Source organism: Harpia harpyja, chromosome 7, assembly GCF_026419915.1.
Source record: "Harpia harpyja isolate bHarHar1 chromosome 7, bHarHar1 primary haplotype, whole genome shotgun sequence".
NCBI lineage: Eukaryota > Metazoa > Chordata > Aves > Accipitriformes > Accipitridae > Harpia > Harpia harpyja.
In genome coordinates, this window is record NC_068946.1 from 52,270,413 (window position 1) to 52,287,345 (window position 16,933).

A 16,933-nucleotide genomic window follows, 5' to 3' on the forward strand; every position below is an offset into this window, starting at 1 on the left:
ATTTTTTCAGAGCTGTGTGTGTTTGGTAGGGTTAAGGCTTCAGTTAATTCTAAATATAACTTATTTAAATGTGGCCATTTAAATTGATAAATTGTCTTCCCTCATAGATGTAATGTATTTCAAAAAGCAGAATAGTTACTTTTCTAACAGAATTAACATGGAATTCAAGGTTTATAGGAATAGAAACTGCAAAAGGATATTGTAACTTGCAATTATATAGTTCTCAAAATAAGAGAATTGACATAAATTCATAAAGTCTATTAGAGAAGAAAAAAAACGAATTAATTATGATGCATACTTTAAAAGTAGGAATTTTCAAGTTATGTTCATATTCTCTCTTTTTATAACTGCCTTCCACTTATCTTTGGCAGGCCATTAAAATATATTGTCCTTTTATCTGCCGGTTGATGTTAGAGTAAACATTGTGCTTTGTAGCTAATGAAACTTCACACGTATGACCTTGGGGCTGTCAAATACGTCCTTGTCAAATACCTACCTACCTTTGGAGCATCTTAGGTCTGCATAAATGCACTTACTGAGCATGAAGGAGGGAAGGTGGCAGAAGGGGCAAAGGAAAGTACCGGGGAAAAAAAATCAACTGTGATATAAAAAAAGTTCAGGAGTTGCGGTCATTGCGAAACATGTTACAATATGCTTCACGATGGAACAGAAACCTTCTGAGGGGTTCATTCCCCCAGGCTTATTCGGCTAATGCTGTTAGGGAATGACAGCATTTACTCTTTCATGTCAGTAGATGGAACAACAATGAAACTCAGAGATTGCTACATGGAGGCGAAGGAGAGCTAGAAATGAGAAAATACAGTGAATGATGCTGAGTGAAACAACAAGGTATTGAAAATTCAGATTCAACTTCTAAACAAAGACCACATTCATCTTTATATAACTCTTCTGCCTTATAGCAGAAGCAGGTAGATCTGCTATCTGTGCAAGTGCATAAATGAGAACAGCATGGCTCTGTGCATTAAATTTAATCCCTGTCCTAAAACTGCAGGGCGACTCTTCCCGTAGAATGACTTTGACTCTCCTCGATTTGAAGTCCAGCTCATTTGCTGTTAGCTTTCCCTCACAGAAAGGATTTTTGCTCACTTGGACATGGCTGATCTAATGAGACACTCGGAAGCCTGTTTCTCTTCCAAAGCTCTGCAGTGGACGCTGAGTAGATCTGGAAGAAGTTTCCTTAAGCAAGTTGCTAGGTAGGTCTTCGTTGATAATAGTTTTACAATCACTGCTTGGGGCTTTAGATAGATTCCTCTTGAAAAATGTGATTCTGATTCAAAACGCCGGTTTGCTCCTCTTCCCCTCTCCCTCCCTCCCTCCTCTAAAGGATGGGTATCCTCCTCCTCTGGGCAGTACAAGTTCTGCCGATGTTTTTCACCTGGGATGAGGATACAGGCAGTGGTAGTGGAGGAAAAGGCGAAGAGTAGAGAGACGAAAGACCTTTATGATAAACCGATCCCTTGTTCCAGTGATCCTGGTTCATATGGGTACTCACTTCAATAACCTGAGAAGCTCTTTCATGGCTGTGTGCTACATGCCTGTCTAAAGAGAAAGCAGCAGCAGGCTGCACACTCATAAAGAAATAAAAAGGCACTCAATATTAGGTAATATCCAATGCCAGTTACATGTGCAAAATAACTTCAAGGGCTTCAAAATTTTTGTTCAATACTGGAACAGCAGCAAAAGAGGGCGGATGAGATGAAAACACACGTGTATGTCTGTGGCTGTGAGGGACCTGGCCTGAGATACTGAGACTTCCCTTTCAGGTCTAATCACGAGGATATCAATATGGACCTGTTGTTCTCCAGCCCTTTTTCCTTGAAGACAACATGACAGCTCTTCTCCCCACATGTAGAAAAATAGGACTCAGCTGCTCTTCTCCGTGCAAGAGGGACACAGTTCAACATCTGCCTGTTCATTTTCAACGGGCTTTCAAGGATTGCTGTCAAAGAAGTCTTAAAAGAAAATTGCAGCAGGATGAGAGAGGAAGTTCTTTCATGGATAAATAACTAACAGATAAGAAACAAAGGGTAGCAGTAAATTATTATTTTCTCATGGAGAAAGTGGAAGTCACTACTGGAGCCCCAAGGAATCCGAATATTTCTGCAATATCACATACAAGCTGAGAAAACATCCCTTACACTGCGGTTTACACTTCGCCTATGTTAATACATGCAGAAGCCTTGTGTAAACCAGTAACCCGGCGCCCTTCCTCTGAATAAGAATGCAGGAGATTGAAGAACAGTGAGTAAATGATACAGGGAGCAAGGAAAGACAGACAGGGTAACCCAAGAAATAAACAGAAGAGAAACTCGCTGGCAGCTGGATCAGTGAAAAAAAGGGAAGGAGAAGCAGGAGCGGGAATGACTTCTCTGACCAAAAGAGGTGTTACATAGCCAGTGACCCACAGGAAGATTATTGAATGAAGGGGTGCTGCAGCTTTCAAAATCAGAGCTTACCTACTTCTTTATCAGCAAGGCTTTCTCTTTCTAGCAACGTACACCCTGAAGCTGGCACTCGGCCAATACTTTAAAGCGATGAAAATAAAATTACAATAACAGATTCCCCCCATCAACTTGTACTCAGCACTATTTCTTAGGGGTACATGTGTATGCAGGAAGAAACCCAACAGAGGCCAGGGACTGTATTTATGTCTTTTCTCAAAGTAAACAAAAGTATCTCTGCAAATCCATAAACAAGGAAGGAGGCAAAAACATTTAACAAACACTCATATTAAATGCACTTTGATAGAAAGCTTAATTCCCTCTTTCTGAAAAAAATCTACCAGGCTAACGCTATAGCAGGACAAGCGGCTGGGATTATTTGAAATGAAGGCAGGAAGATCTTGCAGTGCCCTATGGCAATCCATCTGGGGAAGATTTCAAAAATATCCAACACTTACTTTAATATAGTCTGTCCCAAAGGCAAAACTATTTGCTTTTCACAAGCATTTTTATGAGCTACATCTTAAAAGTAATCACTGGCAGAGATAATTTATTGTTAGCCAGAGAGGATATTGAAAGGCAGGGGAGCTATTAATCATCTATGCAGATATGGGTGAGATCCTGGCCCTATGGAAGTCAATAGTAAAATTCCCATTGACATCTGTGAAGCCGGGCTATTACTCTACGTGCTGGAGGTTTAAGTGTTTGCTCTATCTATTAGGTCAAGTTTCTCTCTTGCATAATGCTGCTGATATACACAGAATTACATCACGGTTTGATGGAGGAAATATCTCCAGTTTGCTGAAATGAATGTTTTTCTGCAAGAGACACTGATTCTAACGTTAATAGGAATTGATTCTGTATTACAAGGAAGATGCAGGTGTGCTGTTAAAGTCTAGATACGGAGGTATGGTCTCTCTTTGTAAAGAACTGCGAGGAGGCTTGTTGGTGAGACACTGTCTCACTGTCTTCCTGGCAAGTCCGTCTGTATTTAATTCTGCTTTCCGTGTTAGAAGTTTGCAATAGAGCTGTCAACTGTTACAAACAAACAGCAAGTCCAATAAACAATTTCAGAAATACCCACACTTGAAATGCTTGCATCCAATTACATATGTCCTTCAGAATATTCTATGCCTTTCGTGTAAAGTGGGTACATGAGCCCCAAGAGTTAACTCTGCAGCAAAAAAAGCAAGTCAGAAAAGAGTATACAGTTTTAAGCAAGCTATTCCCTTTTCTGTTGGAGATGATGATATGTTTCATAGCAGATCACTTGGTGATATTACGCCACTTAGATATCGTGATCAACACGCTCTCACTTCTGCTCAGTATTTAGATTCTTTTTGAAACGTGTTGCCGATACTTCATACGGTTCCATCTCCTCTGCAGCCATAAAGGATGTGATCAAATTATTTCTACCTGCTTGTAGACAAAGTGCTCTGGAGGCATCGTTTTTAGTCTCGGCCCAGGGGAACAGAAGTGATTAAATAATCGCTGTTTAAAAATAGCATCACACATCACCAACAGTCCGTCTCGGAGTCAGCTGCAAACTAGCAGCAGCAAAGATGTTTGTTTTTACCCTCTTCTGAGCTGCCATGGCAGCCAAAATATTCCCTTTCTCTGAACTGATTTGTTCTGAAAGCCCAAGTATATTTGTTTTCCTGAGCAAATCCTTATGATTAATAATGGTAGGTGAGAGTTATTTTGTGTGCTTTATTTTAATGACTAAAACCCAGAGCACAGGGAGGTTTGTGTTCAGACAAGGCTTGAACAAAATTCAGTGAGGGATTTTTGCTTTTCATGTGTCTTTTATTTGGTGTTCAGGACTCAAACCTGTAGTACGATGCTCTAAATCCCTAAACGGGAAAAGAAGGGTCTGACCCCAGTGATGGATTAAATCAGTCTATCCAGAATATTTGGAACTGCTACGTTTTGTTCAGAAGCATAGAGCTGATATGAAGAACGATAGCCTTATCGATACATTTGTTTTCATGTATATTCGAAACAGACTGAAAAGCCTGATCTCTCTTAATTAAATCATGAATAAATATGAGATTTCCTTCCTTTAAAGCCCAACCTGCTGCCTGAGCTCAGACTTTACATACCGGGCAGAGTTTGATCCTGCAGGTTCAGCTCACTGAACCCTGTTGTCAGCAGCTTGAGTGATATGTTCAAAGTGCAAGATCTGGTCCGGCGCATAGAGAATGAGATCTATTTAACAAAATCCTGGCAGGCCTAAAGCCTTAAATTCAGATTCAAGAGACACACTGGCCTCCTTCCCAGGGCTGTGGGATGTCAGCCCTGGCATTCGGCACCGGGATCCCACTTCCCGGGACTCGCGTTCCTCGCTGCCGCCGCAGGAAGAAGGGTATGCTCCTCTCCAAGGAGGTGGGCAGCCCAAGGTGAAACCCCCAGCTTTGGGGCTCTTCTGAGTTTCCTAAAGACACAGCCCCATCGCATTTTTCCCTAGGGAAACGCACGGAGCAGCCGAGGAGCTGGGGCAGCAGGGCTGGCCCAGCATCAAAACCCACCAGGAGCACACCCAGACCTCGGAGGTTTTGGCATGCGTTGTTCTCCCTACCCTTAGGTCCTATGCACGAGCTGCATTCTGTCGCCTGTCATACTGCGGCTGGCCACCCATCCATCCCAAATTTTGGAGGGGAGATGCCTCCGATTATGGAACATATGTCGCCCTTCCCTGCGCAGTGCAGAAGGCAGCTGGCGCAAGCAGAGGTGGGTGGTGGATGGCACGGGAAGGAGCGGAGGGACCATCCAGGGAACGTGATCGGTGTTCGGCACGCAGAGAGGCATCAGATGCAAAAAGCGTCTTAATTATGGCAATTCAAGGCAGAAGTAAAACTGCCTTCCTAATTTTGCCGAACGCTGATAGGAAACACGCAACCCTCTAAGGCTGTAGCACAGATGGAACCTGACAGCCAGCGATAAGGTCATTCAAAGGGGAATGCAGATAGGGCAATACCTATGGGGCAAGGTCCTGCTCTTCCACTGGATGCTGGCTTTGTGCTAAAATGGTCAGGCATTGCCTTTCGTTGCCCCACTCATTTACCCGTTCCTCCAGGAGAGGAACTAGTGAAAAGCATGCATTGCTGGATCAAATAGTCTCCATTTGTCCAAGGTTTTTCAAAGAGCAGCTGATTTCAGCGCCTGCCTGGCTCTGTAAAACAGCTGTGGAGGGAAATGGCTGTGATAGTATGTTCCTCTGGCTTTTCCGTGCAATGCACGAAAGCCTTTTCCACTTTACCAAATATCTATATCCCCAGAAGGGCATCATAAGCCAATATTCATGTAGACTTCCAGAGCACAGCAATTTCCTTGCAGGGGAGTGGGGTTTCCCAAGGGAAGTGACTAACCCTGATTTTCTAATCAAACAGCAGAGAGTTGTAAAGCAAACAGAGATTCAGATGCCAGCTTCACATTCCACTCCTTGCTCTGTTAACTCTCAGTAACACCTGACCCATCCATGGGCTGCAGAAAGAAGGGCTGTTGCTTGCTTGCTTACTTGCTTTTTTGCTTGCCTGCCTGCCTGCATTGCCCTCAGCTGTTGAAGACAACGCTCATCCCACTGGGTGATAGAAAGAGGATTTGTGAGCTTGCCAGGAGTCTATAAAAGCCAGCACCTGAGTAAGAACACCAGGACGGATTGAAGAAGACATGATGACAACATGAAGAAGAGGACTGATTAAGGGTAGTAGCTCCCTTTTTGAAGTGGGTGAATGCACAATGCATGAAGAATAGGTATAATTTTGAAGTCAGACCTTTAAAGCCATGCTCTGCCATTTGCTATACTAATTTCTGGCACCTTAAAAGATGCCGTGGAATAAGTGTACATATGGTGAAGTGCGAGCATGCATCTGTACAAATGCAATGTTTGGTAGAAGTTAAGGCAGGGAGTGGGGAACTAGCTAAACATAGTTTTATGCTACATTGACATACTCAACACAGGGAAATCCAGGTCATATTTTTGTATGCATACTTCAAGTCCAGGCCAGATTCAATGGGTGAATTTAGAGTTATTTTTCTCCTTCACCATTACTGTGCTAAAAATCTCACAAACTTCTTGTAGCCGATTATGTAGTGGCTTTATTTTCATGTGGGCAGAATCACTTTAGTACTTTGAACCCCAACCCAACCCTCTGCCTCGCTATCAGGTGAACATACATGCTGTTGTGGTGTTTTCTACATTAAGTTGCATCCGTTAGGCCAATTCAGGACACTCACTGTCAGCAACACAGTGCACAAATTTCAAATAAGCTTTCAAAGTAATCAACAATTTATCATTTATTTATGCATCCTTTTTATATCTAGCTTAACATTTAAGCATTAAGATAGAAAAAAGTCTTTGAGTTTACTATTGCATTTCACTCTGCATAATTAGAAGTATGAATCTTTTTTGTTTGATATATAAAACTCTTGTGATGGGGTATAATTCAGCTAACATTTCTGCTTTTAGTACATCTTTACTCCTGTATTTCACTAAAGGCAGTGGAAAAAAGTAGATGTGTGTCATACAGTGCTTCTTTTACATTCTGGAATTCCTAACCCTCATAGGACAATAGCATAAATGATCATCATCAAGTTATGCATCATCTGCTGCACGCACCTGACACTGACTGAAAAGCAGCTTTCCTGAATAATCCCTTCACACGGTCAGACTGGAGGGGCTTTGCTGCCCTAGGCACAACTCCATCTTTACTAGTCACCCGTACAAGAGGGTGCTGCATGTTTTGCAAGAACTACTCTCAAGACTTTTAAGTTCACCCTTTTCCTGTCACCCACATTACATCTGCTTTTCAGAAGCAAGGCTGCTGCCGTGGCTATTTTGTCTGAAAATGGAAAAAAAATTAGTTCTGTGCTTTGACACTTTTTATTTTTTCTTAAAAACTCTTCCTGCCCATCCCACTTCCCATTCCCATTCCCATCCTGGCTCCCGCTGGCCCAGCAGAGGCTAACAGCATCCCTGCTACTATGGAAGAAAGATGCAAAGACTTACCACCCTGCATAAATCAGTCCACGTGAAAATGTCAGGCAACCAAACCTGGTCCTTGTCAGCTACAGCAGGAACCATGAACGTTCAGCACTCATCCGAAATGCCGTCTTCACAACAGAGCAAAAGCGAAACAAGTTAAGAGTGGTTTGCTGTATATAGTCTATATATGGCTGTTGCTTGACAATGGAGGAATTACATTAAATTCAGAAATTTTGAAGTTAAAAGGTATCTGGAGAGAAAAGAAAACCTTGACCATTTTACAGGTTAAAAAAAGAAAAAAGAGATCACGGAGAACAATATCTTAAACAAATACCTAGGAATACTGGGTATTAGAGACTTATTTGGTGATGGAGAAGAAAACTTATTAGATATGAGTTCCAGTAATAGCTTTCTATAGCAACCACAAAAATATGAGATCTGGGCAAAAGGAAAAAGAGAAAAAGATTTCTTTTGCCTCTGCTGATGAAGACAGTAATTTTTCCTTGAATAAGGCTGGAGAAATTTATCCAAAGCCGTTATTCATAACATGCTCAACAGGGGAATATGAAAATATCTTACAATGTAATGAGCAGGTGTCTTATTCTTGCCCAGTATTCTCTTCTCTCCCACATAAAGACGGTGAGAAAAAAATGGTTTAATTATTAGTTTTACTTCTTTGCTGAATAAAAAAACGGCTTACTGAGAGAGATTTGCATTTTCGACCTTGTTAGGAAGTCAGTACACACCTGTACAATCGTATACTGAAGGCCTTAGATGAGAAGATTAAAATGTCCAATAATTTCAAGATAAAATTTGCATGTTCTGATCCTTAAATTGCAAAGATATAGCCATAGCCATGGCAATTATATGCTTTTTATTTACCAAACTAAAAAATTAAGGATGCAAAAAAATGGGTCCAGAAAAGTCAAAATTGATCTCACATCTCACCCAAATTAAACAGGAAAAGTGTTGTTTCTGCCTAAAGTCTAAAGGCACTTAAATAATAGCTTAAATTTCTTTCATATTCAGAGATATACTTGGTTTATTCTTGTGCTTCTTACAGACAAAACTTACTTAGTTTGGGTCTAATGATTATTAACTTATAATTCCCTTACTTCAACCATATTTTAAATTACAGAGAAATTAATATAAGGTGTGAAGAGAAAGATGAGAAAAAGGAAGTCCTGAGTCCCAAACTTGAGTCTGCGGCTTGCTAAATGCTTTGCACTGCTTGCTTATAGCTCAGACATGCAAAATTTCTGTTGATCCTGTCCTACTACGGAAGGATCCTGCCAGCTTCTTTCAGCCTCTTCACCTTAGCACCTATTTTCTTACTTTCCTATCGCTGCCCCAGCCTGTCCCCATTAGTCACTTAGATCAACCCTTACTCAAGCCTAGAGAAAAAGGATTGCAGCCCTAACAGATTTGCTGCCATCTTACTCACTCCTGTCTGCCATGTCCTTGCGTAAATCCATGTACTCCGTATTTGTGCCACGGTTTGCATCTTGTTCAGATCTCGAGATGCCACTAGTAATAGACGTGAATACTGACAGTAATAACAAACAACAGTCTTACAGGAAAGAACAGGGCTTTTTCTTTTTTACCTCGCTATTCGAATCTCTGCTGTAGCCAGAAGCACCGAGGGCTTCAGTTTCCCATTGCAAATGTACCTTTCTCAGCTGAAAGTCAGCATTATGTAAGATTTATACGTTGCAATTATAAAGTATTATTTTTAGACATTTCTCCAGCATTGCAACATTTTAGCCAAAATCTAAAGTTGCATAAAAGAGCACTCAAAATGTAAACCTTAAAATGCAGTTTTAATAGCATCCTCAGCTTGGCAGTAACCCAGCATAGTATTGCTCCACTCCCATACCAGTAAAAGCAATAAACTATGTAGAGGCTATGCATGGGGAACAGTCAGGAAGCACCTATACATAAACACTAGTTTCTACTCTGCCCACCAGAAATGCCAAGAACATCCCCTTCACAGCTTCTACAGTCAAAGCTTCGATCCTGCAAACAAGGCTTTAATCTACACCCCGGTATTGGGGTGCATCTATATATATGTCAAAACTGGTTTGGTACTGATGTACCAAACTATATGTCAAAATCGATGAGCCAAGAATTACTAGATCTAAAACTGGGTTGTGGTCAAGGTAAGCATCATGAATTAGGAATATATTGGCAAAAGCAGCTTTATTTGAAGAAAAATGGCAGCCTTGGCACAGGAGTTCTGATTCATTCCCAGCACCTTTCTCTCACCTGAGAAATGCCAGGTAAAAAACTAGAGTCACCACAGCCCCCTCTCTCTTCTCCCCTAAACACTCCCTGTCCTCACAAAAAAAGTTATTGAGAGAGAGGAGGGAAAAAAAATTTAGTTAGTTCAAATCTCAGTTCCTCACAATTTTATCCATTTTATTCTGTGCTGCAGAATGTGCTCGGGTATCAGTTATCCCATTCGTGCAGAAGTAATAGACTTACCTTGCAGTACCCAAGTATTCGTGAAGAAAACAAGCCTCTTAGACATCTCAAAATGCCATCTTTCATTTTTGTTTTTTTTTCTTTTCTCTCATGGTTGTGTGCTTCCCTGTTATGTCTGCCCGATAACGCTCTGTTAACCAGTTATTTCCATGTATATCTGATAACTATTTATAGTATGAAGAATAAGATGCATGGGGGCAAGACATGGAACGAGAGCTCCTTTCTACCAACGGAAAGCCCTAAATGTTAAACTCAGAAAATCACGTTCCTCCCCACTTCTGGTCCTCGGGCAAGTTGAAGTAGGAGACCTGGAGGGTGTCTCTCCGGCCAGGCACACTCTGGCACAAGGGAAGAGGAGTTCACATCTTCTTAGGGTGGGTCTAGAAATGGGTCTTTTTTGCAGAAACTCTTACGTTGTGTATGGGTCAGTAGTACCTCATCATCCACCTGGGTTTTAAAAGGAGAAAGCCCTACCTGGAAGGGCAGCTACCTTTACAAGATGCCTCTGGGCTTCCTTCCAGGCAACACAGGTACCGTGCTCTCAGCCTTGGCTCAGGCAACTGAGCTCAGGACAGCAAGGCGATTTTAGGCTTACCTCTGTCATCGGTATTTCTTGTTGCTAATCAGAGCGCATCCCTGCTCAGTGCATTGGGGTTTTGGGTTCATAATTCAGAGGCATTCAACTTTTAGTCCAAGTTCCTAATACCTAGAGCTTTAGGTCCTGCTATTTCTCACCATTTTTAATCCTAGACTTAAGTGACTTGTGGCTGTTCAGCAGGATGTATTTACACTTCTGCAGGTCATAAAGGAGGGTCCTCCTGCTGAGCCATTCTCCTTCACCATCTCAGGAACACAGGCCTTTGCATCGTAGCAGTGCTCAAGAGCACTCACAATTCCCATGTGTTTGCATGTGAAACCGGTTTCTCTGAATTTCATTCTGCTCCTACATAATGGCTGCTCTGCCTACTGCAGTATAAAATTAACTTCAAGGTGAGAGCTTAAACTGTGTGCATCGGTACAAAAAGAAGCCACCCCAAAGTTATCAGCAAGAATATATTGTTAAGAGATTATGTTGCAGAAAAATATCTGCTGCTGCTCCTTCCATCTCATTTCCGATGCAATCTCATCTTGACTCCTGTAGCTCAAATTTGTTTAGAGGAATAAGATGACATAATATTGCAATAGCGATATGCAGTCATGATTCAAGCTACACCTTTGTCTTCTGCTCATTAAGAGAACCTGAAACTGTTAGCAAATTATTACTTCATTAGCATGGATTCAATTTTATTGACATATTTTAAATTTATGCAAGGTCTTGCTACTGTGGACCTTATAGATGTCATCCGTTAATAGTAATGTTAAATTCATGTAAGTCTGAATTTCAGGAAAGGACCAAAACTATGGGATTCTATTGGTAGAACAATGTTAAATTTAGAAGTAGGAAAAGGGCCCCCCCCAATTGTTGCACATATTTTTGGTACTTTCCTGGACAGGATGAGTATGCGCAAATGGAGAAAACAGGTTTGGTAACAGCGATCTTGAAAAACCACAACTGTAGTTTTATAGAATTATAAAAGGCTGTACTGAGCGATGTAAAATATAGCTCCCTACATAAAATGTTGTTAGTTTGTCTTGTCAGTCTGCTGATGCATGTGCGCTACTCCATTTGGCATGAAGGGAAGCTGTGGGTGTCTTGCTGGAGTAATAGAGCCACAAGTGAATATGCTAGCAATTTTAGAATGATAGCTTTTATTCCCTTTCTCTTTAAAGCACTCTCTATAAAGGCTTTATGTTTCTTTGAACTTTTTCAAAGTTGACTGTTAGGACAATAGGGTTTTTAATCTACCATCAGCTCCATCCTTCTCTCTCTCCACCTTCCTCTCTTGTTTTTCCTGTCTGTTAAGCAGAGATTTCGGGATATTTTCTTTTACCACTCCCTTCTGTTTGCAGTGATTTTAGAAGAAACTCCAAATCCGAATAATCTCACTAGCTAGGCTAATAATTTTGCATTCACACTGCTATGGACATTCGGAGTTACATCAAATTTGTTTCCAATAGCCAGTGATCTCCTATAAAACTCACCAGATTTGAAATGGAATACTGGGTTATTTTACATACTTTTTCTTTGAAAATGTTAACAGTGATAAAAACCCAAACCCAAACCAATCATTTGATTTAAGAACCATTCTGAATACACAGAGATTGCTTCCTTAGTTTTTATTTTAAAAGCCTTTCTATTTTTACTCCAAAATATAATTCACATAATTTAGGAGTTATTATAAAATAAGTCGTTAATAGACTTTTATTTTCCACTCATTTAGTGTGAAATAGAGAGCTGTGGGCTTAGTCCATTAAGCCATGATATCTGCTACATGAAAACTACAAATATTCTGAAGTTTCCAAAACAAATAACCCCAAACCTAAAAATTAACTAAAAAACTCAGAAATCAGCCTGAGGGAAGCTCAAGGAAATGAATAAAAATATCCAGAAGGAATTAGAATCAACACTGGAGAGACAGTAATTGGGTTGACTTTAGGCTAATGCATTCACGCACTGAAAGTCTCACGATTTCGAGAGTTGTTGGGTTTTTTTCCATGTGCTTAGACTTGTCTTCAGTCTTATTCTTGGCCTTACTAGAGGGATGCCACTTATGCTGCATATTTCCTACACTGCTTTTTCTCATTGCTAGCATGTATATACACATATATATATGTATGTATATGTAATATATATATGTATTTCCAAATTTTTATGGAAAAGACCTTCTTTTAAATGAAATACACCACAAGTAAACTACTACAAGCCAGGGAAGTAATTACTGCCTGAGGTAGGCAGGCTGCAGTCCTGTGCTCATATGTGACATTACCCTGGCAACTGTGTGACACAGGAGCTAAAACTTCCACTTCAAATACGATGCTAATGCCTCCTTCTTCACCATTAAAAAGCAACGTATGGCATTCTGCCTTTTTAGTAGGGAAAAATGCATACTGGTGCAGTGTGGCTAAATTCTGAGCATTTAGCCCAAAGTAACACAAAAATAAATTCATTTACTTCAATAAAGTAATGTCAAATCTACACTGGAGTAACTGAAAATAAGCATTTTTCACCTGAACTCAAAATTTCTTCCTAACTGAATTGTTAAAAGAGATGCCATATTTTCACCCAACACCACGCAGAGAGAGCTTTTTTCCCCCTTTGAAAAAAAAAAAAAACTTCCCTTGCTCTATTAACTACCTAGATGTTCATACGGTCAGCACAAATTACTGGAATGACTCTGCCAAAGAGAGATGTATTTGCAGTCAGCAATCTCTTCTCCTCAGATGTCAGTGGTCATATCAAGAACGTAAACAAAATTAGAAATTAGACTGAGAAGAAAAACAACAGCAAAAAACCTCTCGTTTGGTATTTCCAGAAAAATAAGAGCTCACCTTCCTGGGAAACTTGCTGGGCTATTTGTGTAGCTTCTGCATGACCAGAGGACCTGCCACTTTCATATATGTGTATATATATATGTATGGCTTATGGGTCCTCATGCAGCCAGTACTTTGCAGAAAAACATATTGGCATAGCGTTAAATCAGAAACGAGATCCAAATTTCGACCAACTTGGCCAAACTATTGTGAGAAGTTGGAGGCAGGAAAAGGATTTGTACCTTGTTTTTCTTAGCGTTGCACTGCTCTTCCAGAAAACAGCAATGAGTGGGAACTCTGTAGGACATCTGGAAACCTGTAAGGCGAAAAGGAAGAGGCAATGTTGCGAAAACCAAGCTAGAATTTATCCTTTGCAATTAAAGAGGATGTTTGTTCCCCAGACTGGCTCACGGAGTCACAACTTACAGTTTACACACCTGGATTTTCTGGACAAAATAGATTCAATGAAAGCCTCCATCTGAACTCCCATCCATTCAAATTACTACATTTCCTCAGGTTCTCCTGTGAAGCAATATTGTACCAATGCAGAGTAATATAGTTTGGCCTCTGGATTGCTCCAGGAGCTTTCAGAATGATTATGAGCCAGTATTTCTACTCCTAAGGTCTGTGAGCATCAGGATGCTTATCAGCTTAGGTGATGCTATGATTGCAAAAGAACAAAGAGAACCACTACGTCTGCACCTTTTAACCAGAAAGTACCTCTTAAAAGCATTACAGTTGCTGGTAAAAGTAAACATATTTATTTTAATCCATTCTCTCAAATTTTTTGAGTTGTGTAGTGGAATGTATAATACTATATCTGGCCATAATGGTAGAATGAAAGGCAAACAAAGTACCAGGATATTTTTCTGCTGCATTTTTTACTACTGGAGAGGTTATAGTGTCAACAAATCATCTCAATGGTATGGCCTCACCTGTAATTATGTCTTCAATTTTGGTTATTTCATAGAATGTGTAACACTAATAAAGGGATATACTGAGCAAAGATGCGAACTGTAAAAAAGAGAAACCTTTAGATAATTTTGTTTTATACGCAGATAGATAGAAAATAATAAGATAGTTTAACTTGTGGAGAAATGATAAAAAAGGAAGCAGTAAATAAAATGCTAAGTGCTGTATATTACTTATCAGGAGGTAAGCTCTCAGATCATATAAACTTTCCTAATGTAAGAGGGATAAAACATTCAATAAAACTGAAAGCTCTCTCCTTTCAAACATGTAAGAAAACATAAAATTATACATCTTCTCACACTATTAACCTCTGGAACTCAATGTTAGTCACTGTTGGAATTCTAAAGAATAAGGGTTTGTATAGACAGTAAGAGCATCCACTGTCAAATGCATAGTGCCAACTTCATAAGATGCTCACGCTTCATGGAATTAGCCAGCCACATACTGGAGTTAGAAAAAACCCCCTCTCTGTGCAACCTTGTTGTCCCTTCTGAGGCTTCCTTGTGTCTTTCTTGCAAGTGCTAGAGAGAATAAAACTCCTGTTTTTCTGACCATGCCAAGGTCCATAGTGAGACTGCAACATCTCCTGAAACATAATTAAAGTGATTCTGATTTTTTTCTGCATCCAAAGTAATTAGCAACATTGCACAGGGTCCCTGAACCCCTATGACTATGAATAATTTTATATTTCATGGAATTCAGGTGTTCTGTTCCAAAAATTATTCCTCCCAGCTTTTTCCTCTCTAGCACTGTCTCTCACTGGAGGTAGCCAGGACATTGTCTTTGCAGATGGGGGGAAACCCACAAATAAAGAGGAGATAAGATGCAATGTTTGTTTGAGTTTGGTTTTGGCACTGCATTGATACAGTCTCTTTGGCTTGCACACGGGTAGATGGCTCATTCGCTACTCTCCAAAATACATCATGCTATATTCCCTGCAAATAATCTCATGGGAAATCATCCCCAGGTGAAATTATTCTCCATCTACCTGCTGGTTTTGCTGTCAAACCTAATGCGTGCTGTAAGCAGGGGTCTGGGGAATGAACAGCCTATAAAAACTTCTAAAAGGCAGGGCAGGGAGAAGGAAGGTAGTTCATGTTGTAGTTAAACGGTACTTGCTATTGAATGATTTAAAAATTTCCCAGTTTTCAGAAGCTTTTAGTTACCGTGGTTCAATATGACATGAGGTATACATAGTCATACACCAGGTCACGTCAGCCGAAGAAATGTCCTGTCAGTACTTGCACCACCTGAACGGAGAATAATTTGCTAATGTCACGTAACGAGGTGTTAGGTCGCCGGAGCAGCATGAGGAGGCTGGTGCCACGATGACGTTGGCGTTACCTTTTCCTGCCGTAAAGGGAAGAGGAGCGGTGGCAGCCGTTGGGTTGCAGGTTTCCCTTCCATCCTTCCGCCAGCCCTGCGGGACTCACGCCCGGCAGGAGCGGCTGCCGGAGCAGCTGCCTGCTCCGCGCCGGAGAGGGGCAGGTGCAGGAACGTCTGCAGAAATGCGTAAATCTCCCGGAGTGAGAGCCTAAGGGGCAGTCCTCTTTGCTGGAGAGGGCTGCACATAATTTATTTTCATTCACGGTCTTTTCCTTTCGTGCTAGCAGATAAGTAATCTTCCTCTTCTCAACTACATCCTTAATTATAGTAGACAGAAGATTATTTACCACATTGCAATTTCTTTCAGATCCATTAGTTTGCTCAATGTACAGCTAACCATGGCATTACTTTCCTTTGACAGTGTTATTGCGAAAGGGTTTGCTAATACACAAAAGCAACGTGTCAGTGGAATAACACTCAAAACGTAGCATCTACGCTAGCCGTGTTTTAAAGGGTTAGGGATGCAGAAGAGCAATATACCTTGAATTTGCACAATCCACCCCACAGGACCATCAGAAGACTTTAATAGGAATAATTGATACAATAATCTTGGAAAGCACTTTTGAAATGGGACTATATTAATTTTATTAACATATAACAGAACTATATAATAGGTCAAGTCATTAACTGGAATATTGATATAGATTGAAGAGAGAACCTGATTTAAAAAAAAAATTATTCCATTATTTTTATTTCTACTACTATTTCAATAGTCAAATGTCTGTTATAAAATGTGCCTTGAAATATTTGAAGATGGATTTTATAATCCATCCAAAGTAGACATCTTCAGCACCAATAAGCTGGTTACTTTCATATACTTCCATGCTCTTATCTATAGCCTTGATGGTTAAAAAAAAATAGTCTTGTTCACTTTTTTCATTTTAAAAGAAATGCTTTTCACATAATTCCCGAAAGTGGGGCTTTTAAGCCAGCGACTATGAAAGTTCACATCACTCCATACCAAGCAACAAAAGATGGATATAGCGGACAAGGAGTACCCAGGCAGTGCACAGAGGTAAACGGACTATTTCAAAGGGCCGGAGCAGAGCGGAGGAAGAGGAAGAGGAGTGTGAGAGGAGTGTCGAGCACTCGACCTTTGCTGGGTTCTGTCATAAGGTGAATAAAAGAGTGAGGACGGTGGCTCCTTAGGTTCTGCTTGTGTCGTACCACAGCCGCTGCCAACAGCAATTCCCCTTCAAACCTGGCAATCAGATTGTTGGGGTTTTTAGCCTAT